At 37.9% G+C, this 25,046-nt stretch overlaps 1 pseudogene; it reads left to right on the top strand.

The window, feature by feature from the left end:
• LOC132136989 (complement C5-like) overlaps positions 1–12,282 on the top strand; it is a 41,092-nt pseudogene extending 28,810 nt beyond the window's left edge.
• Positions 12,283–25,046: the final 12,764 nt, after the last annotated feature.

The raw sequence follows: 25,046 nt of genomic DNA, 5'->3' as shown, positions 1-25,046 counted from the left end.
AACAAGATCGGCAGTTTAAGACATTAACTTGTAAGCACAAAACACAAGATATTCTCTTTTCCACATGAATAAAGCTTTATTAGATAAATCTAAGACATATAAACTAATCTAACACATAAGCACACGCACTCACACATACATACAAGTTGCAGGAAGATAGAAAGTTAGGGAAGTATTAAGTTTAAGAGTTTAAGAGAATGAAAATTTTAAATCCCAAGTTTACAGCAATACATGAAATTGCATAGACACGAACAGCCATCAGTCACTTAATTAACCCTCGCATTGAGTTCCTCAATGAGGTTAAAATTATATTAGATACACCCGTACAAATGTGAGTTTGTGTGAAAGGGGGTTCCCTTTGTTGTCGTTGAAAGGGGGTTCCCAGAGGTTGCTGATTGGATGGAAGTTCAGTAGTCGCTGAAGTGATGTCTTGGGAAGCCCATGGTTGGGCGTTGACTGAAGACGCAGAGTTGTGTGGCTGGTTGAAGTTGAACGGGCACTTGAAGTCAGACTCGGAGACACGGCATTACAAAACTTAACTCAGAACATGAAACTCTCAAACGGAAAAGAAAAGAAACTAAAGTAAAAGAACAGAAGTAAAGTTTGACGAGACTAGGTGGTATTACTTCTTATCGTGCCTAAGTAGCAGCAGGCGTGCAGACCGAAGCATGCTGGAATCACGCTCAAAGAACGCTAACAGTGATGACTGAAACATGACTAAAAGCAAAACTACAAGCTAAAGGCTGGCACGACTGATAGCAAAAGCTAAACGCAAGCTAAAAGCTGAATTTGATGGTGTCCTGAGTATTTAAACTGGCCTTTTGGCCACACCTCAAATGTTGTCTTGACCAATTAGATATTGTCTTTGCTTGGGGTATCATAAATCATATGTTATCTTATCAAGCACGTGGTCCGAATTTTCCCGCTCTTGCAGGGTATAATTTTGGACATGATTCCTATAACAAGAATATGATACATTTGACAAATAACTGATGGTCAGGAATGTTTCAAGCTAACAGATTCAAACACATACATACTAAACATGAATGTGAATACTTAAGTTATCCAATAATTATTAAAAGACATACACAATAAGTGATTTTAAACATGATCAAATGTGTCAAATGTGTGGTTTACATATAAATGATTATGGAGTTAAGCAATGGACTGGTATTCATTTATAAGTCTTTCTGAGTTCATTAAAAGACAGTTATTGTGCCATTCTTTGACAAAACATGTTCTAAGGGCACCAGAGGTTAAAAGGTCCCCTTTGGAATTTCAGTCTCGTTCTGCTAGGTGGGGGGAAGTCAATCCAAGGATCTTATTTATTACTCTCATGGGTTTACATGTGCTGGCCAGCATTGCATCTTGATTACTTGCCCCAAATTTGACAATCTCTTCTCCGAATTGAAATTGTCAATAATTGTTCTAGTAGTGTTAATGTTGAAAGCTGTTCTGTGAAAGAGTTGACTTGTGGCACTAGGGATGATTTACAACCTCCTGTTGCCTTTCTGAGGAATTTGTCTCATGTTTCAACCTCAGTCCTGATTGACTCTTTATTTTGTCTGGTTCGGGTCTGATACGCTACTACATATATATATATATATATATATATATATATATATATATATATATATATATATATATATATATATATATAAATAAATAAATATAAATACTCAGACCAGACAACAAAGAAATCTTCAAATCAGTTGTAAAAACATAACGGTCATTTTGGTTCAATAGGTTCCACACACCTCCTTCTCAGCAGAACACAATTCTACAAAAGTTCTTGATCTTTCTCATAATATTAATGACTATTGTGAAATTGAGACCATTTTACCAATCGCACAGAGACCTTTAAAATGATACTAAACATGAAGTGGAAAAAACTAAATTTTCACAAGATATACCGTATTTTTCGGACTATAAGTCGCCCCCGAGTATAAGTCACATCAGTCCAAAAATACGTCATGATGAGGAAAAAAACATATAAGTCGCACTGGACTATAAGTCACATTTATTTAGAACCAAGAACCAAGAGAAAACATTACCATCTACAGCCGCGAGAGGAAAATACGGTAACATGGCATATGGATATTCTTGCTTTTGGAGGAGAAGAGTGAGAGTCAGAGGCAAGGAGAGGGAGGAAGGAGGTCGTAAATAGGTGTTGTTTGCACTCCTTGAAGATCTTTTTTCCAGATCAGTTTTATTGTTTTATTGCATGGCAGAATGGTATCTGTGCATGGCAGAATGGTATCTGTTTTCTGTGAGCTTGGGGAGTTAATTTCGTAAGGAAATAATTTAATTCCTTTCAATATATATATATCAGAATACAATTCATTTGAGAGCTGCATTACAGAGGGTCTTAGGCTACGTTTTTTTCCCCTTGCTGAATTGACATGTCTATCTAGGCCTGTTGCGTTTTCCAGTTTACCTCTTCATGCAGTTAACATTATCGTGGATGTTTTCAGCCAGCCTCACTACAGAACCTTTAATGTTCTCCTATCTCACATGACACGACAATATCAATAATTCTGTGTCACATCTGAATGGATGAAGTGACTTGTGGTTTATCACTTTGTTGTGCAAATGCAGTGCTATGTGGGAGACTCTGCTCTTGCGTGCAACTGGCGGATGCAGTGCGTAGCGCCGCTTCACACTTTTTTGCAGTTTTTGCTTTTTGCAGTTTGGTGTAATATAAAAACAGTGCCTAATATGGGGGAGGTTTCCCTCAATCAGCTCTCAACTCAACCGGTCTAGAAATGTCCTGGTGCACCCAATGGCATTTGAGCGGAGCTCTCTCGCTGCAGCGGACACACGCACTCAGTAGATGATGGGCGGGGAAAGGTAGAATGACAGAAGTTATAATGCACCAATTACAACAAAGAATCACGAGTTTCACAAAACTGTATGGTACCCCATTAAAGGGGAAACGATTCATGATAGTAAATTACAGACTTTGCGAAGCAACAGAACAAGTGGGTATACAGAGGGTATATGCAGATACTGAACCTTTAGAAGTTGTAATACACAAATGGCCCAGGGAAAAAAGTAAGCATACGTCGTACGGCCCGACTACACTACTGGTGTGGTACGATAAAAGATGGCCATAGTGTGTATGTGATTGTGTTCTGGCCATATGACTGAGCGTACGAATGAACACTAGAGGTTCAAATATTAGTCTGTTTATTCCAAGAAAGTGCAAGCAGTTATTACAAATATTAATGCAACTGCGGGCGTACTGCGGGTGTACCATACACTTCTCTTCTCAATCTACATGACATCATTAGGATCTGTCATTCAGAAGCATGGCTTTTCTTATCAATGCTACGCTGATGACACCCAACTCTACTTCTCATTCCAACCAGATGACCCGACGGTAGCTGCTCGCATTTCAGCCTGTCTGACTGACATTTATAGCTGGATGAATGCAGAGGTGTCAAGTAACGAAGTACAAATACTTCATTATCTTAAGTAGAAATTTGGGGTATCTATACTTGAATAATTATTTTTCAGCCGACTTTTTACTTCTACTCCTTACATTTTCACGCAAGTATCTGTACGTTCTACTCCTTACATTTTAAAAATAGGTTCGTTACTGCTATTTAATTTCGGCTTGTTTTCATTCCAGCTAGTGATGCACCGAAATGAAAATTCTGCGCCGAAACCGAAAATTTAGGATGCACTTGGCCGAAAACCGAAACTGAAGCCGAAAACGTATATATATATTGCTTGGATTTAATGGATCTGAATTGAAAAATCACAATATAATAATCAAACTTTTATTAACAGTTACATAACAAAACATAAAATATTTTTTACAATAAATATAAATAATAATTATTCTTCAAGTTTTATGTTCCATCAAATAAAATAGTTTTTTAAAAATTGTGCAAAAAAATCCACAATTTTGGAGATTTTTGCAGAACAAATGTTACATATTGCAACTTTGGTGTCCTCTCGTATAGGGCTGTCACTTTTGTGAAAAAAAATCCTGTTCGATTTTTGAGACATAGGCAAAGTGTTCATTGAATCGTTAGTAAATTGCCTATATTTGGCGTTGATCCGTTTTTCAACGCCAAATATAGGCAAATCCACCGACAACTAAACAGGCATTAGGGCGAACGTAAAGAGGGCGCTTGAGACGCGCACAAGTCAGCAATGTGGACTGCCATAACACCAATGAAAAACATTACTGAAGGCTACATTGATATTATGCACTAATAGGCTCTGTGTTTGTGTGTGTGTGTGTGTGTGTGTGTGTGTGTGTGTGTGTGTGTGTGTGTGTGTGTCAGAACCTGCAGTTGCTGTGTGACGTGCGTTCGCTGCGAGCGTATAGTGACGAGCTGGACGCGCTCCGAGAGAAGGCCGTTAAAATCGATTCCCTGTTTTCGTTTTCGAAACTTGTGTTGGTTGGTCCGATCGATTGTGCAGCTTTTGTGACAAGCTTTTTTTGATTGTGACAGCCCTTTGACGTGCTTAATCTTTGATAGGCAGACGCGTGATAACAGCTCGACCGGGAGTGAAACCTAAGCGCTTGCTCACGGATGGGAGGGGCGGGTGACATTCATTTTCGGTTTACGTTTTCGGCTGTTTTTTTTTTATTTCGGTCCGAAACCAATAATGCCATTTCGGCCGAAAATTTTCGGCGGCCGAAATTTCGGTGCACCCCTGCTTGTCATCATTAAAAAAAAAAAAAAAAAAACCTATCCAGATAAATCACGCCATCCAGACGGAGTGAATTTGATTGTGGTTGGATGAGAAGTATAAACATATACCATTCCGACACCCTATTGATTTGTACGCGATCCATCGCACCTGCACATGACACAAATCACATCACACTCCAGCAAGGACATAGCCAGTTTTGGGTTCGTTTATCAAAAAATATATTTCTTAAAAGTAGGGTTGGGTATGGAACCGGTATCTGATCACCTCAGAGTCAGTCCCCTTAAATTTCATATGAAACCAGCGTCAGACTGGTCTCCTCCCCGTCTTTCAGCACACTCTTCAATCCACAGACCGCGGCGGAGCAGCGCAAGTGCACTTAAACACAAACAGATGACACAAGTTGTGTGTTTATCGATAGATTGTTAGAATATCTGTATCTGTGCAGTCCTTTGTCATAAATACAGTTAAATTGTATTTATCTACTGTAAATTTTTCGCTTGTCATCGCTCATTACACCACAGCTGTTTCCTCCAGCGACAATCTAGCCCTTAACACATATGAACGAACACATACTTTAATGACACTTATTTAAATATACTTAATTTAATCATATGTACTTTATACATACACTACTGTGCAAAAGTCTTAGGCATGTTAGTATTTTCACTTAAAAGAATGGTGTTCAGCCAGTTATTTATATATTTTGCTGTAGTGTGTCAGTAGAAAATATCAGTTTACATTTCCAAACATTCATTTTGCCGTTGTCAGACTGCTTGTGCATTCAAAATCACACTAGATTATTATTAAAATTAATGCCAAACTGATATTTCCTACTGACACACTACAGCAAAGGATATAAATAACTTAAAATCAAAATCAAATCAAATACTAATGTGCCTAAGACTTTTGCACAGTACTGTATTTTAAAAACAACATTGTTGCTTCTTTATAAAGAATGACCATACAGTAATTCAAAGAACTGATTAAAAACAGTGACAGACAGCACTCATCTTAACTAAATATCAGAGAGATACAGTAAAAACATTATGTGTGGTTTTGTATTAAATAATGATGCAGATTGTGAAATACATTAGCCTTAGATTAAGGGAAGCACAACTTGGGAAATGAGAGCATCCAAGGTGGAAGCTATGGATTTATTTTAAATATTTGTAATGTTCTTTAATGTTATCCATAGTTTTTTTTGTGGTTCTTTTTTTTAAGTATCAGTTCAGGCACCGTATAGGCGCCAGTACCATTTTAAAAGTATCGAAAAGGCACTGGACCCTACTTAAAAGTTATTATTTCTCACTGGCTCCTTTACCAAATGGGTGCTTTCTCTTCGTCCTCCACAAATCAAGCTACTTTAGGTAGTTTGGTTGTGAGACGTTTGAATAAATTAGCGTTTGCGATTGATGATGCAATTGACAATGTTGTGATAAGTAGGCTATACCAACTTTGTAACTCGTTACCCAACCCCCCACACTGGACATAGCAGACGTATGTACCGAATACAGGAAGCTATCAATCAAGAAGGTATCAGGATTATGAGTTATTTTTCATTTTTAGTTTTTGATTAATCATTTGGATTAATCATTCATTTTGACAGTTTATTGTAAATAGACAGCCATACAAGAGTAATTGTTACTAAGCCTACACCAATGTTCTTGTCCATTGCCCTCACAGATTCCTGCAGCTAAGCTTGGATGTACATTTACATTCCATTAAAGGTTATTGATGAAATGCCTCTGAAGTTTGACTTTTTGCACCATAACAATACTTATAGGCAACTAGTCATCATATCTCTAGTCCTTTAATGTATTTGCATTGTACTAAAGTGCGTTAATTTTCAATGGGCATATATGTGGCTAAAACAGGTAGCCTAGTGCATCAAAAAAATTTATTAAACATGAACATTTTAATATAACATTATAGTCATTATGGCCTATGGCCTTTAGAAAAATGTTTTTTTTTGAGTAGGTGGGGTAGTACACAATAGGCCCCTGTGGCGCGGCATAAGCTTTTGTTCTTGTTGGCATTTTTTTTCCTTACATTACTTTTACTTTTATACTTTAAGTAGTTTTTTAAAGCAGTACTTTTACACTTTTACTTGAGTAAAAAGCTTGAGTTGAAACTTCAACTTCTACAAAAGTCTTGGTTTGATTTGGGCAGGTCATTCCACCAGGAGGGAACAGTTAAGGAAAAAGTCTGTGAAAGTGATTTTGTGCCTCTTTGAGATGGCACAATAAAATACCATTCACTTGCAGAATGCAAGCTTCTAGAGGGCACATAACTTTGAAGTAATGAATTTAGGTAAATGGGTGCAGAGACATTTGTGGTTTTGTAGGCAAACATTAATTTTTAATTCGAGCAGCTACTGGTAGCCAGTGCAAATTGATGACCAGAGGTTTGACATGCATTCTTTTTGGCTCATTAAAGATTAATCTTGCAGTGGCATTTTGGATTAATTGTACAGGTTTGGAAGACCTGCCAAGAGAGCATTGCAATAGTCCAGCCTGGATAGAACAAGAGCTTGAACAAGGAGTTGTGCAGCATGTTCTGAAAGAAAGGGCCTGATCTTCATAATGTTGTATAAAGCAAATCTGCAGGACTGGGCAGTTTTAGCAATGTGGTCTGAAAAATTCAGTTCATCATCAAACACAACTCTATGGTTTCTAGCTGTTTTTGAAGGAGTTATGGTTGATGAGCCTAACTGGTTGGAGAAATATTTTTAAATCAATGGGTTTGTTGAAACCACAAGCAGTTTTAGCCATGTTGAGTTGAGGGTGATGGTCCATCATCCAACAAGAAATGTCTGTTAGACATGCTGAGATGTGACCAGCTATTGTCGGATCATCAGGATGGAATGAGAGGTAGAGTTGAGTGTCATCAGCATAGTAGTGATATGAAAAGCCATGTTTCTGAATTATAGAACCTAGTGATGTCATTTAGACAGAGAAGAGAAGTGGTCAGAAAACTGAGCCCTGAGGCATCCCAGTAGCTAGATGTTGAGACTTGGACACCTCACCTCCCCAAGATACCTTGAAGGACCTATCTTATAGGTACGACTCAAACCACTGGCGTGCAGTTCCTGAGATGCCATTTTCCAATAGGGTTGACAGGAGAATCGGGTGGTTCACCATATCAAAAGCAGCAGACAGATCCATTAAAATAAGTAAAGAAGATTTGGAAGCCACTCTCTGTCAGTCTTATACTTTAACAACTGAAAACAAGGCAGTCTCAATCGAATGACCACTTCTGAAGCCAGATTGGTTGCTGTCCAGGAGGTTGTTCTGTGTGAGAGAGACAGAGACTTGGTTGAACACAACACGTTCAAGTGATTTTGCAATAAAAGGTAGAAGGAAAAGCAGTCTGTAGTTGTCTAAACGAGTTGGGTTAAGAGTGGGTTTCTTGAGAAGTGGGGTTATATGAGCCTGTTTAAATGTTTAGGGAAAAACACTAGTATGAAGGTGGACAAGTAGTAGAATGATTGGAAAGGATGAGTTTGGAGACTTCTGCCACAGAGAATGGAAGAGAAGGATGAAAACGAGTGTATGTTTGTTGAAAAGATGTATTTGACAGTTTGTTGTGTGGCAAATTGCGCACTGAGGTTTGTTATTTTATTAATGAAGAATGTGTTAAAGATGTCAGCTGTTAGAGTTGATAAATGAGGGGGAGGAGGAGGACAAAAGGGGGATGAAAATGTTTTAAAGAACATGCCAGAATAACCAGTACATGATCAGTGGAACAGCGTCATGTATAAATAAGGTCCAGTTGGTTACCTGATTTGTGAGTAGCCGTAGTTAACACTCGCTTGAGTTTAAAAGAGGCAAGCATAGTGTGGAAGTCTGCAGCCTGAGGTTTATCTAGGTGGATGTTGAAGTCTCCAAGCATAAATAGGGGAGTGCCATCCTCAGGAAAGTTTGAGAATGTAGCCCATCTAATTCTTTCACGAAGTTACCTAATGGTCCTGGTTGTCGATAAACAACTATAAAATGGATTTTAAGAGGGTGGGTAATAGTGGCTGAATGGGATTCAAATGAGCTGATAATACTCAGAGATAGTAAAGGATTACATTTCCAATCGTAACAGATATGCAGACCAGTACCTCCACCTTTTTTCAGTCAGACGGGGGAGTGGGAAAAAGATAAATTATTGGAGAGTGCCACAGGTGTAGCATCGTCCTCTGGTTTGATCCAGGTTTAGACTTGAATGAGTTGTAATAGAAGTAATAAAATCTGCTTTGTTTACAGCAAAAGAAAGTAGTGTACTGTATTTGTAGACATAGGCAAAGTCTGCAGGTTGTTAGGATTGCGCTGCCTACAGTGTGTGATTCATGGTTTGTGAGTGGTAGTAATAGTAGGGATCTGGAAACACATAGTAAGTTAGTTCATGCATTAATCACTTCACATATAAACTGTTGTAATGCCCTTCTCACTGGTGTTTTGTCTAAATTGCTATATAAGCTGCAGTTGGTTCAGAATTCAAGATTCTGTAACTTGTAAAAGGCACTTCATAATCTTGCACCTCATTACCATACTCAATTATTCATGTTTACACCCCTTCATGAGCTCTTAGATCTTCATCTTGAATTTCCCTTGTGGTACTTTGAATTTGGCTAACTAACATGGGTGCCAGATTTTTTAGCTATGCTGCCCCCTGCCTTTGGATTTCTCATCCCCTTGATATTCACAACAGCGATTGCCTGCTGATTTTTAAAAACATTTTTAATAATATGATTTGAGACTTTACTGCACTTTATTTATTAATGCTGAGTGGCTGTTGTGTGCTTTTGTCTTGTATAGTGATTTGTATTTTCATCTGTGCCTGCTTGTGAGGTGAACTTGGGTGTTTTGAAAGGTGCCATTAAATAAAAGTTATTATTATTATTATTATTATTATTATATTGATATGATGTTGGTTAATATTACTAATATATATTGACCGACGACTCATTTACACCCATTTTTACATTTAGATAAACTTTCCCACCTTCTAGTGCTCACTTCATTTTGGATCTAAAAGGGAAAATCTTTCTTTCATACTTAAATTTATAATGTTATGATACCGAAATAGGCTCAGATCATTTTAAAGTATTGATTTTATTAGTTTTTTTTTTTTTCATTTTAAAAAATGTTTATAATTTTTCAATCATACCACCCTTGTGACATATCATTTTATAGGATGGTACTTGTCAGCTTATATAATAAAAACACTACAACAATCCAGATTTTTCATATTTTCAAAAATGAAAATCAAAAACAAAATTCATTATTTGACTTATTTTTACAGCTGAGAACAGTGTTCTATGAGATTTCAGAAAACAATGAAAATTGCTATTTTGATATGTCAATTGACATTCATGAACGTGTCCCAAATTTAGATGTTAAGTTTAGTATTTTGGTCTACTCTTCTACTCTTTGTTTTCTTCTCAAATGAACTTGGTTCAGCTAATTTGATTTCTTTGTGAGCAGATTCTGTGCTTTTGACACAGCGGATTGTGGCCTGTGCAAAGTAAGTCTGTATATAAACTCCTGATAAGAAGCTACAGGCTTTAAGCGTTTTAGTAAAATTCTGAATTGTATTAAAATTCATACAGTTTAATAATGAAAACACCATTATATGTAAAGATACAAGCCACATGAAAATGAATTTGAAACAGAGTCAGGAATCACTGTGATGGAAATTAATTTGCCAACCGGTGTGACCGCAGTCCAGGAAGATCTTGATATGGTGAGGGTCTAAACGCAAATAAATTTTTATAGAAGCCATCCACTGTTTCAAAAATTTTTTTGTGACATTGTTTCTATTTTTTAGAGTACCTGAATGGACTTGAGTCTCGGATTTCCAACTATGAAGTCAATGGTGACCAAGTCATCCTACAGATAGATTCGGTGAGCATCACTAGGCAAAACAATCTTTTGCCTTTTTCATTTTTGTGTTCAAATTTGGTGTGTATTTGATTTTGTAGAACATTTCTACTAAACAATACTTATCATGCAGATATCATCAGAGGAGTTATACTGTGTGGGTTTCCGTATTCAAGAGGAATTTGAAACTGGCATGACCAGAGCCTCTGTATTCCAAGTCTATCAATTTAGTAATCCAGGTATATCGTTTATGCAAATGTTTGTGTTATGTATGGCTGAACTTATTTTAGATATATAAAGCAAGCATTCTCATCTTATTTTTTAATAGAAAATAAGTGTATAAAGTTCTACCAAAAACAAAGCCGCAAAGTGTTACGACTCTGTGAGGGAGACCAATGTCAGTGCATGGCAGGTAAGCCACATAAAAGACAGAAACAAAACAATTTACCAAATAAATAAATATGAACCATTTTGTTGTGTCTTACTTCTTGGGTCTCCTGGTAATCTGGTGCCCCTGGCCAATTCTGTCAGTCTTCACCATTAAAAAATCTAACACTGCATTTATACCACTTCTGCTCATGTAGTTATCATTTACATCTGTGAGTTTAATGTGTCTGTGTTAATAACAGTTTGCTCATTGGTATTTTCATGTCCTTTTCAATAAAGCGGAATGCTGCAACTTTAAATCCACCATTGATCCCAAAATCACGGCTGTACAGCGTAAAAATGACATGTGCAAAGAAAGCATGAATTATGGTAAATATAATCTTTATGCAGCTTTAAGCCATAAAACATTGTCATGTGTATACATATGTCATGTTTATACACGTGTATAAATCGGTACATATCATTTACAGTGTATTTTTTCCCTAGCATTTAAAGTGTTAATTGAATCATTTGAGGCAGGAGGAGATTTCGTGACCTACAAAGCGAAAGTTAAAGTAGTGCTCAAGAAAGGCAAGAGTTTACTGAATATGATTTGTTGGCAATGGTTTAAAGCAAATATAGGCTTGAATAAACAATTTAAAGAAACAAGTTTCATGACAGCTTCAATCCATCCTCTTAATTTATCTTCTACAGGACAAACAGACAACCTAAAAACAGATTCAGTGATAGACTTAGTGAAGAAGGCAACTTGCAGTTCAACAGATTTCAAAGTTGGCAAGCAGTATCTGATCATGACTGCTGAGAGTATTAAGATAAAAAGGAATCATGGTTATAAGTAAGCCCTTGTTTGTTCATCTGATTGATAATTTTTTCAAAGCCACATCATATAGTACCTTATGCTCACGTTTTGTGTCGAGACAAAGTTTTGTTTGACATAAAAAGTCGTTTTTTTTTTTTTTTTTAATCGGTTGCATTGCAGGGTCAATTATAAAGTGAGTGTGTTTCTCATTTACTGTAATGTACAGAAGCCTAGAAACTGATTTTCTTTATACCATGTTTTAGGTATAAATTTCCTTTGGACTCACATGCTTGGGTGGACTGGTGGCCACTTGACTCTGACTGCAGTGATGCTGTCTGCAAACAATACACCAGTGTTTTGGAGGAATTTGAATCTGATTTCTTATTATTTGGCTGTGAAGATTAAGTGCTAAATTGCATGTCAATAGAAGAACTAATTCATATGCCTGTTCTTCTATTCTATAGCAACAAAATCTGAAGAAAAAAAATAGGATTTGAGATTTCAAGAATAAACAGAAACCTTTAAATAAAAACATTTTTTAAAAGTACATCAAAATATGTGATTATTTTTGCCATTCTTATCAACAACATACAAATACAACACTGAACAAAAAAAGCATTACATGCAATTTGCCTCAAAGCTGAATTATTGACATATGAAACATTTTGCGTTGCTTACTGGCAAACAGATGTTTAGGAAATGTTTTGTTGTTATTTATGCATGTTGTTGAGTCAGTAGATGATCCAAATACACATTTTCCTTCCCCAATCAATTCCAAATTGGAAACTGTGATGATGAACCAACCCAAATAAAAATTCACATGATGATCTTCTCGTCCAAGACATGCAAAAGGACTGGAGCCAAAATGTCAAAAAGTAAAAAAAATATAAAATAAATAAATAAAAATGGAACGCTGAGGGAAATGGGACTTGACATCAGCTGCTGGAGCAATAGGAGATCATTTTTAGAATAAGGAAAAAAATTTAATTTCTGCGGAAACAGGAGGATTTAAATAAGAAAGTTATATGAATGCTGAAGGAAATTAATGATTTGGCAAATTTAAATTTGGAGTTGCAATCGCTAGCAAACTATATTAAAGCTTTGAGATTGCAGACGTCTCCTATAAAATCTGAAAAGTCTTAAAAGGCAGTAATAGAATGTACATACTCTTAGAGTTTTTGTTCAACAGTTAAAAACTGCCACATATGTATACTTCATGTTCACTGTACCATGATTGTGCAAGGATGTGCATTTTGCAATAATGTTGTAGAATGGACCCTCTTTCTTAAGTGTTGTATTGTGATGTTTTATCTTATCTTTAAGAAACATTGCGATGTAGTTTAGAAACTGCTATTTGCCTAGTCTACGCCCTTAAGATGTTTTAATTGTTTAGATTAAAATAGATCGTTTCCTTTACTGGAAAGATGCTACAATTACTTAATTTGAACTTATGCTACTGTGACGTTGCTATCTGTGTCAAAGGTCGTGTTTCCTGGTCTGCATAGCAATACAATCTTATGCCCCACTCACACAAAGAGTAATGGGGGTGTGTGTTTGTGTTCATGTTTGGAACACATTCATGCCACAATTCAGGGTGAAGACTCCTCATTGTTTACTTTGATTTTATTTACTTATGAGTTATTGTTGTAATATTAATATTTAATATTGTGGGCAAGCCATGGCCTAATGGTTAGATAATTTGACTCTTAACCCAAAGGCTGTAGGTTTGAGTCTCGTACTGGCAGGAATTGTTGGAGGAGGGAGTGAATGTACAGCACTCTTTCCCACCTTCAATACCACAACTGAGGTGCCCTTGAGCAAGGCACTGAACACCAAATTGCTACCCGAGTGCCACTACTCTGGGTGTGTGTTCATGGTGTGTATGGGTGTACTCACACTAGGTGTTTTGAACTGCACCCGAGCACCTTTGACCCAAAGTGCGGTTTGTTTGACTGGTGTGATAGCTCCGAGGCATGCTCGGGAGTGTTTCAAGGCAACCGTGCCTAGTGTGGCTATACCCTATGTGTGCACTTTTGATGTGATAAATGCAGAGCACTAATTCCAAGTATGGGTCACCATACTTGGCCACATCACGTGACTCACTCAAAATGCCCCTCTTAATAAAGCAAAGCCATTTCCTATGGTGATGCATTAAACTTCGCAGAGTCTCAAAGTAATTCATTAAGAATTTACTATCTAAATTTGGACAAGAATCTCCAGTAAAAGTCCCATATCAGCAAGGACGTCAGCTGAGTGGGTCAGGACACTTGGTGGAGAGTCTTGAAGCTTTTATTACATCTCCAGTACAAGAGGTAAGGACAGTATTTATTTATTGCAGCTGCCTGTGGGAAGGAAAGATGTGAATAAGACTTATCGATTCCTATATATATATATATATATATGCGTGTATGTAATTTCTGTCCCCCTCACGTCTGAAAAGATGGCAATGCCCCTGCTTTTGCGTAATGAAAGATTGAGTCTTATTTGTTCTGTTCTATCATATGATGCTGCCTTCATTACTATGCTATGCATTTAACAGAAAAGTATTGCCCACAAAATAATGTTGCTTCACTAAATGTTTAGTTCAATATTTTTATATAATTATTGTGCACTCTTGATTTTTTCTAGAATAACTTTTGTGGGTAGATTATCCACTAACCTAGTTGTTGTTTTTTCCTTTTTTTTTTGGTCATGGATTAGGATTATCTTTTTTTTTTCATTAAAATTGGAGTTGTCTCTATTTAGAAGATTTGTAAAAATAAAAAAAAAAATAAAAAAAACAATTAGCTTTCAATTTTATTATTCTGTTTTGTTTTCATTAATTGTATTATTTAAAAGCCCTTGCTTATGGAATGATATTCCGGACATTATTCAAAAGGAATTGCAAATTGTATTTGCAATTGCGTTATCAATTTGTGGACGCATAAAATGTGACATAATCCAAATGCAAATCGTGCATTACCGTTTGCATTTTCGTTTAAGCGAACGCACAGTGTCTGCCAATTTTAAAACGGAATGCAAAGTCCGTTCGCAATTGTGTTTCCCATATCTTACGAGCTATGATAAATAGCAATATTAATTATCACATTTGCCTTTTCACTCTCTCTGCACTGCGCATGTAAACTGCCAAAACTCAAATGGAATCGCAATTCCTTTTGCATTTGAATTTCCACGTCTACACGGAAACCTGTCAATCAAGTGACAGGGGTGGGGCCATTTTATTGGGTGTGTTTGCATTGGGAAGTGACATCACTCACAGTCGACGGTAATAAAAGAGGCAATTGATATAATATTTAGTTTCATTTGTAATGACTTTATATATACACATTTCCCTGAACTAAGTAAATTTCTGCTGCTATTATTATGTTTAAATGAAAAATGAAAAGAGGCAGTGGTATTTAATTTCCTTTTTCGTTTTATTGTAAATATACAGTGAGGAAAATTGGAGTAGTCAAGGCGAGCTGACATGTTATCAAGTACGATGCTGTTTGCAGAATTACCGGACCTGTGTCCTGGCAAACATCACACTCCCGAGTGGAATCCACAAAGTCTGAACTACTGAAGATGTAAGTCCGAAATCAGCGTACTTTGTATTGAGAAACGCGCACAGACCTACGTCACCAGTCTATTTGCCTAATCTTCCCAGTGTTACAGTTTAACATAAAGTGTCAATATCAGGAAACATCTTTTTTAAGTAAAGCTTCACAGGATAGAAAAGGTGAAGTAATTTGTGGGACACATCCTTAACCTTATTGGTTATTAATTATTTAGATGACAAAGTCCACACTAATTAATTAATAATTATTTATTACCGTCGACTGTGAGTGATGTCACTTCCCAATGCAAACACGTCCAATAAAATGGCCCCACCCCTGTCACTTGATTGACAGGTTTCCGTGTAGACGTTGAAAATTCAAATGCAAAAGGAATTGCGATTCCATTTAAGTTTTGGCAGTTTACATGTGCAGTGCAGAGAGAGTGTAAAGGCAAATGTGGTAATTAGTATTGCTATTTAAATATGACAGGCTCATAGCTCATAAGATATTGGAAACACAATTGCAAATGGACTTTGCATTTCCGTTTTAAAATTGGCAGACACTGTGCGTTCGCTTAAATGGAAATGCAAACGGTAATGCGCGATTTGCATTTGCGTTTAGATTATGTCACATTTTATGCGTCCACAAATTGAAAAGGCAATTGCAAATACAATTTGCAATTCCTTTTGAATAATGTCCGGAATATCATTCCATACTTGCTACATGTACTGCGTTTAAGGGTGCTTTCACACTTGGTTCACTTGCCTGGTCCGAACCCGAGTTCGGTTGCTCCCCCCTCCCCCTGCCCCCGCTGGACTGTGTTCATATTATAATATTTAAGTCCGACCCGCGGTTCGCTTGCGTCATCCAGCCAGCAGCTGTTTACCGCAAAAGTGGAAAACACACACACAAACACACATTTTTATCAAATAATTTGTCATTAAAAGCGGTTCACTTCCGTGATTTGGTACGATTGTGTTCACATTAACAGCGAACCGTACAAGAGTTCACATGAAGCGTACCCCAGACCACCGTTTTTAAGCGGACTCGGGTACGGTTCGCGGGTGCGCATCCGAGTACGGAAGACAGCGTTCACATCATCCAAACGAACCGAACTCTGACATCAATCGAACCTGGGTGCGCACCAAAAGTGCTAGTGTGAAAGCACCGTAAGATAACAGACTTGTTATAGCACTTTTATATCATTGCTCTTTTGTTGATTTTGATTGCTTCCATTGTCCTCATTTGTAAGTCGCTTTGGATAAAACTGTCTGCTAAATGACGACATGTAAATGAAAAACACAAAACTGATGATCAGGTGAACACAATAGTATAAAAAATTCAACATTGATTTAAAATAAAAAAAATATTTAGTTGACATTGGTTCTGAAAAGCATCATTGCATCCCTACTGACAGGTCACATGAATCAGACTGGCAGCTGCCACCAGCCACTGGCAGGTAACGTGGTAGCTCCAGCCAGCCCGTTGAGGATTGAACCCCTAGAAATTATTTAGGAAATCCACAAGTTCATTTTTCATTTTCATTTCATCTTGACCTTCATCCTGACAGCGGGTGTCGCTGTTAATTTTGATCGTACACTTTTATTTTATATCCGTGAGTGCAGTACACCTGCAAAGCATTAGCACTCATTAGGTTGTCATTAGCGTTTTCATTCGAACCTATCGCTGTTTTCTTTTCTCCTCTCCTCCCTCTCGCTCCAGTTTTTCACAAGTTCATCAAACAACCGCAGTAAGAATATTTCATCAAGCACGGTGAGTAATGGCTTCTCCTGCTATTGTTATTTGCACCTCTTGCCACATGTACAGTTTATCTATCTCTGTCGCTGATGAGGAATCACATGTGATAAATGCAGGGAATTAGTTAGGCTGACAGATTAGATTTCAGAATTAGAGACATGCATCCATACTTTAATTGAGGACAGTAAGAATGTTAGGGCTCTAGATACGGCTTTGGATGCATCTAGCTCAGGGATTCCTGTACATTGTTCGGTTCCGGCAACAGAGCCCCTGCAGCAGGGCAACTGGGTGACAGTGAGGCAGCTTAGTCGTGGGTCAAAACACCGCTCTTCTGTTCCGATCAAAACATTAAACAGGTTCTCCCCACTCAGTGATGCACCCACTGAGAAACCTGATGAAAGTGCTCTAGTTATTGGTGATTCTATTGTACGGAACGTGAATATAGAGACACCAGCCACCATAGTCAAATGTTTACCGGGAGCCAGAGTCCCTGACAAATCTTGGCAAATTTAAAAGTGCTGGCTAATGCTAAACGTAAATACAGTAAGATTGTTATTCATGCTGGCGCTAATAATGTTCGACTTCGCTAGTCGGAGATTACTAAAAATAACATTAAAGAGGTGTGTGAACTTGCAAGCACGATGTCAGACACTGTAATATGCTCTGGTCCCCTCCCTGCTTACCGTGGTGACGAGATGCATAGCAGATTGTCATCACTCAATGGCTGGATGTCTAAGTGGTGCCCACAGAATAACATAGGTTTCATAGACAATTGGACGAGCTTTTGGGGCAGACCTGACCTGTTGAAAAGAGATGGTCTTCATCCCTCCTGGGGTGGCGCCACTCTTCTCTCTAGAAATATGGAAAATAGTCTTAGTGTTTATACAGTACTTGACTAACTGGGGCCCAGGTCAGGAAGCAGACAGACTGGCTAAACCGACCGTCTGCTAGCTGCCTCACGTCACAGAGGTCAGTTAATTCTCAGCACATAGAGACTCTTTTACCTAGATATCACACTATAGAGACTGTGTCTGTTCCCCGAAATAGAAAATACAAAAAACGTCCAAACCAAGTTAAGATTAACCATTTAATTGAGCAACAAATAAAAAACAGATGCAATACGGATAAACAAATGATAAAGCTTGTTTTATTGAATATCAGATCCCTTTCTACGAAAACACTTTTTGTAAATAATATGATCACTGATCATAATATAGATGTGCTGTGTTTGACAGAAACCTGGCTAAAACCTGATGAATACATTATTTTAAACGAGTCCACCCTCGAAGATTACTGTTATAAACATGAGCCGCGTCTAAAAGGCAAAGGGGAAGGTGTCAATTTATGACAACGTTTTCAGGATTTCTCAGAGGGCAGGTTTCAAGTATAACTCGTTTGAAGTAATGGTGCTTCATATAACATTATCCAGAGAAACAAATGTTAATGATAAATCCATGTTGATAATGAAAAAGATGCATTAGGATCAGCATTTATAGACATTCTGAACTCTATTGGGGTTATACAACACGTTTCAGGACCTACTCATTGTCGAAATCATACTCTAGATTTAATACTGTCACATGGAATTGATGTTGATAGTGTTGAAATTATTCAGCCAAATGATGATATCTCAGATCATTATTTAGTTCTGTGCAAACTTCATATAGCCAAAATTGTAAATTCTACTTCTTGTTACAAGTATGGAAGAACCATCACTTCTACCACAAAAGACTGCTTTTTAAGTTATCTTCCTGATGTATACAAATTCCTTAGCATATCCAAAACCTCAGAACAACTTGATGATGTAACAGAAACTATGGACTCTCTCTTTTCTAGCACTTTAAATACAGTTGCTCCTTTACGCTTAAGGAAGGTTAAGGAAACCAGTCTGACACCATGGTATAATGAGCATACTCGCACCCTAAAGAGAGCAGCCCGAAAAATGGAGTGCAGCTGGAGGAAAACAAAACTAGAGGTATTTTGTATTGCTTGGCTGGAAAGTAACCTATCCTACAGAAAAGCATTAAAAACTGCTAGATCCGATTACTTTTCTTCTCTTTTAGAAGAAAACAAACATAACCCCTAGGTATTTATTCAAAACAAGTGGCTAAATTAACGAAAAATAAAGCCTCAACAAGTGTTGACATTTCCCAACACCACAGCAGTAATGACTTTATGAACTACTTTACTACTAAAATCGATACTATTAGAGATAAAATTGCAACCATTCAGCCGTCAGCTACATTATTGCATCAGACAGTGCACTATAGACCCCCTTGAACACTTTGTTGGCATTAATGGAAGTGCATTAGCATGGTTTAAATCGTACTTATATGACCGCCATCAGTTCGTAGCAGTGAACAAAGATGTATCATATCGATCACAAGTGCAGTATGGAGTACCTCAAGGCACAGTACTAGTGCCGCTACTCTTCACGCTTTATATGTTACCCTTGGGAGATATCATCAGGAAACATGCTGTTAGCTTTCACTGTTATGCTGATGATACTCAGCTTTAGAATGTTGACGAGCACAAGGCTGGAGATCATTATGTCAGGCTGATTGGGTTAGAATGGCAGACTTGACATGTTAAAAGGAGGGTGATGCTTGAAATCATTGTTCTTCCATTGTTAACCATGGTGACCTGCAAAGAAACACGTGCAGCCATCATTGCGTTGCATAAAAATGGCTTCACAGGCAAGGATATTGTGGCTACTAAGATTGCACCTAAATCAACAATTTATAGGATCATCAAGAACTTCTAGGAAAGAGGTTCAATTCTTGTAAAGAAGGCTTCAGGGCGTCCAAGAAAGTCCAGCAAGCGCCAGGATCGTCTCCTAAAGAGGATTCAGCTGCGGGATCGAAGTGCCACCAGTGCAGAGCTTGCTCAGGAATGGCAGCAGGCAGGTGTTAGTGCATCTGCACGCACAGTGAGGCGAAGACTTTTGGAAGATGGCCTGGTGTCAAGAAGGGCAGCAAAGAAGCCACTTCTCTCCAAAAAAAACATCAGGGACAGATTGATCTTCTGCAGAAAGTATAGTAAATGGACTGCTGAGGACTGGGGCAAAGTCATATTCTCTGATGAAGCCCCTTTCCGATTGTTTGGGGCATCTGGAAAAAGGCTTGTCCGGAGAAGAAAAGGTGAGCGCTACCATCAGTCCTGTGTCATGCCAACAGTAAAGTACCCTGACACCATTCATGTGTGGGGTTGCTTCTCATCCAAGGGAGTGGGCTCACTCACAATTCTGCCCAAAAATACAGCCATGAATAAAGAATGGTACTAAAACACCCTCCAACAGCAACTTCTTCCAACAATCCAACAACAGTTTGGTGAAGAACAATGCATTTTCCAGCACGATGGAGCACCGTGCCATAAGGCAAAAGTGATAACTAAGTGGCTCGGGGACCAGAATGTTGAAATTTTGGGTCCATGGCCTGGAAACTCCCCAGATCTTAATCCCATTGAGAACTTGTGGTCAATCATCAAGAGGCGGGTGGACAAACAAAAACTCACTAATTCTGACAAACTCCAAGAAGTGATTATGAAAGAATGGGTTGCTATCAGTCAGGATTTGGACCAGAAGTTGATTGAGAGCATGCCCAGTCGAATTGCAGAGGTCCTGAAAAAGAAGGGCCAACACTGCAAATACTGACTCTTTGCATAAATGTCATGTAATTGTCGATAAAAGTATGAAGTGCTTGTAATTATATTTCAGTACATCACAGAAACAACTGAAACAAAGATCTAAAAGCAGTTTAGCAGCAAACTTTTTGAAAACTAATATTTATGTAATTCTCAAAACTTTTGGCCACGACTGTACGCTAATATTTGTCTGTTTCTCTCTTATTCCGAGGTCACCGTAGCCACCAGATCCAGTCTGTATCCAGGTCACTGCAGTCACCTGGATCCAGTACGTATCCAGACCAGATGGTGGATCAGCATCTAGAAAGGACCTCTACTGCCCTGAAAGACAGCGGAGACCAGGACAACTAGAGCCCCAGATACAGATCCCCTGCAAAGACCTTGTCTCAGATGACCACCAGGACAAGACCACAGGAAACAGATGGTTCTTCTACACAATCTGACTTTGCTGCAGCCTGGAATTGAACTACTGGTTTCATCTGGTCAGAGGAGAACTGGCCCCCCAACTGAGCCTGGTTTCTCCCAAGGTTTTTTTCTCCATTCTGTCACCGATGGAGTTTTGGTTCCTTTCCGCTGTCGCCTCTGGCTAGTTGTTGTCACTTCATTTACACCAATATCGTTGACTTGATTGCAAATAAATGCACAGACACTATTTAACTGAACAGAGATGACATCACTGAATTCAATGATGAACTGCCTTTAACTATAATTTTGCATTATTGACACACTGTTTTCCTAATGAATGTTGTTCAGTTGCTTTGACGCAATGTATTTTGTTTAAAGCGCTATATAAATAAAGGTGTCTTGACTTGACTTGACTTTTGCAAATAAAAGCATGTTAATGTTGTACATGCTTACTTTTTTTTTCTACCAGTGCATGTGCCAAAAACACGACGGGCACAGACAACGTTAATTAAATACAAATCTTACCTGAAGTCACAGTGAGCTTTCAAAAGCCAGACGCCATACACGCTTGCAGAAGCTGGTGAAAATAAGAACATACTGTATATTTTCTAATTAATTGTATAGTTCCCCAAAAACAATTTAAATTCTGTCATCACTCACCCTTAAGATGCTCCAGTCCAAACCATCTAATACTATTGCTCATCTTCGAAAAAGTGGAGATATTTGAATGAAATCTGAGAGATTTATGTCCCGACGATTCACCAAAGATGTTCAAGCGTGGTAAAGTTAGTTTTAGGTTTGATATTCGCTGGATATTCGCCTAGGCTTGCTTTAGGGACCGTCTGCAAATTTATCTCTCAGTACAAAACGAAGTCCAATAATTAATACAAATTATGTTTCCAATGCCACAGTAAATGCCTCGTGGGCAAACTGACAGAAAATATTTAACCATGTCGCTACAATATAATAATAAAGTATTATTCTGTAGTATTATTAAAGTAATATCTCCCTTACTGTATGTAGAGTACATACAAGCTATTTTCTTTTTTTAAAAATCTATAATTCACCAAAATATTTTTTTTAATGTTCCAAAGGTTGAAGGAAATTTGTAGTTACAAGAATGACTTACTAAGTGAAAGTTTGCCAATATTACCCTTACTGTATGTCAGTAGAAAATTTATCTTAAAATACAATTACTGTAATTCACCAAAAGGGTTTTTTTTTCCTGGTGGTGATTAGCCCTAAGCATTCTGGGAAATGAAGTTGGGAATGGAAAGAGACACCAAATACAAAAGTCCTGAGTGGAGTGCTCTCTGCTGCAGTTCATGGGCACTCCAACTGATGATCATGACAGAACCAATTAGAACCGCTCAATGGCTCTTGAACCAATCAGCTTTAGTCAGTGTGTGGTTTGAATTTAAACAAGTAAACTTTTTCTTTTTTCTTTTTTTTTTTAGATATGTTGAAATCCTTGTTGGAATTTCAGTAGTAGCAAAGAGTACGTAATACCAGCAGCTTATTACAATTAATGTATCATTAATGGACATCAGCCTATAATCAACCATAGTAGCATAACCTTTAAAGTAAAACTAAACAACATAGTAAACAACATATTTTAAGTATTGGTTAAAGGTTTGTACATTGTAAATGTTAAAAATGTTTATCAAAATATCATGCTTTTTCAAACATTACAATTATAAATACATAAAATATTTAAAACATAAAAACAATATATTGCAGTAGGCCTACACATGGTTACAAAGTACATTAAGAGCCCATTAAAAGTGTAAACTTGTTGGCATATGTTCTTACACAAACTTCACATGAAATATATTTTAAGTAGGTTAACATAAGGATGTTTACTGTAAATACACTAAAAAGCAGGGCCGCTGTGTCACGGTGTCTGGTCTGTGTTTCCCTGGGTGTCCACTAGTGGTCTCACTTCCCCATAGGCACCTCACCGCAGGCACTACATTTCCCACAAAGCCTTGTCCCTTCATCACGGTAATTGCACACCTGTTAATTGCACTCAGCTGTCTTCACTTTCATCGTCATTATCCTGTCTATTTAAACCAGGGGGGCAGGGTTTCATATTTTTTTTAAGCACCCCTGGGCGCCGCCATTGGCTAGTGGACCCCCACCTGCTGTTAGCATTCCATTGACTCCCATTCATTTTGGCGTCACTTTGACAGCGAATAACTTTACATCTGAGGCATTTAAAGACTCCATTTGTCCATTAATTATTCTAAAGAAACACGAAAATGTATAAAAGGCTCCATTACCTTGTATCTTACGTTATGTTCCCGTAGAAGCAGTTTTGCATCATAACCAGCGACTCTCTGTCGCACAGTAGAGAAATTACCGTATGGACAGGAGGAGAAGCTCGCAGGCAATCTTTTACTGTCTATGAGGCTATCGGGGGGACGTGGAGGCATAAAGTCAAGGTAGATAATTAATCAGAATACTTACCAAAATTTGCTCCTGTTTACGCTCGCCTTCTCTGCAAGATTTGGTGGGTGATTCAGATTTCTCTTGGCACAGCGATTAGAAGACTAACATGTTGCTCACGTGACATCTACGTCATCAAGCTCAGTTTGAGTCTGCGCATTACGCCCGACCCCCAGGAAGTGCATGCTTCTAATTGACTTCACTTGTCTCCGTTGAATCCAATAGGGTCGCTGTGTCCATTTTTTTTACTGTCTATGATTTAAACCTGACTGTTTTCTCTCTGTGTAATGGAGTCCTTATTTTCCATCACCTGGTTTCCTCGCGTTCCTTGTGTTTCGAGTTTCTTGTTCCTGTTTGTTTGTTTGTGGACTGATTTTTGTTTGGATTCAGATTTTTGGATTACACAATAAACACACGCTGCTCTTGGATCTCTCGTCTCCTGTGTCCCGATCGTTACCAGAATTTTAAGTAAAAAGCGTTGTTGTTGTATGGTAAAATTTTACCGACATTAAAACACGTTATTTATATCATGTAACACACGTTACTAATGTCAAGGTAACTAATGTGTGTGTTAATGCTTAGATTTGTATTTATGTATATGTTAATATCAATACAGAGCCAAAGGTTTTTTTTGTGTGTTTTTTGAGCAACTGGGATGGTGCGACCAAACTGAAAGACCATTTTGAAGGCTTAGGAAACCTTTACAGGTGTTTTGAGTTGATTAGCTGATTGGCATGTCACTATATTCTAATTTGTTGAGACAACCGAGAGAACCGCAGCCATAAGAGGACTGTCAAGCAAGAGCCACTACACACAGATGTGTCAAGGAATTTGCCAGACCACAGACAACATCAGAGGTGTCTTACCTGGGCTAAGGAGAAGAAGAACTGCGCTGTTGCCCAGTGGTCCAAAGTCCTCATTCTGATGAGAGCAAGTTTTGTATTTCATTTGGAAACCAAAGTCCTAGAGTCTGGAGGAAGGGTGGAGAAGCTCTTAGCCCAAGTTGCTTGAAGTCCAGTGTTAAGTTTCCACAGTCTGTGATGATTTGGGGTGCAATGTCATCTGCTGGTGTTGGTCCATTTTGAAAAAATTTTTTTTTTGAAAACCAGTCACTGTACTCATTTACCAAAATTTTTTGGAGCACTTCATGCTTCCTTCTGCTGACCAGCTTTTTGAAGATGTGGATTTCATTTTCCAGCAGGATTTGGCACCTGCCCATAGTGCCAAAAGCACCAAAAGTTGATCAAATGACCATGGTGTAGGTCACCTCCATGGCACGCCAAATTGAAGCAGTTATTAAAGCAAAAGGAGCCCCTACCAAGTATTGAGTACATGTACAGTAAATGAACATACTTTCCAGAAGGCCAGTTAACTAAAACAGTTCACTAAATTCTTTTTATTTTATTGCTGTTATGAAGTATTCTAATTGTTGAGGTGGATGATTTGGTGGGTTTTTGTTAAATGTGAGCCAAAATGATCACAATTAAAAGAACCAAAGACTTAAACTACTTCAGTCTGTATGCACTGAAT

The sequence above is a fragment of the Carassius carassius genome, chromosome 4 (assembly GCF_963082965.1).
Source record: "Carassius carassius chromosome 4, fCarCar2.1, whole genome shotgun sequence".
Lineage (NCBI taxonomy): Eukaryota > Metazoa > Chordata > Actinopteri > Cypriniformes > Cyprinidae > Carassius > Carassius carassius.
Note: the sequence above shows the minus strand (reverse complement) of the source record. Positions and strands in the feature narration are given on the sequence as shown.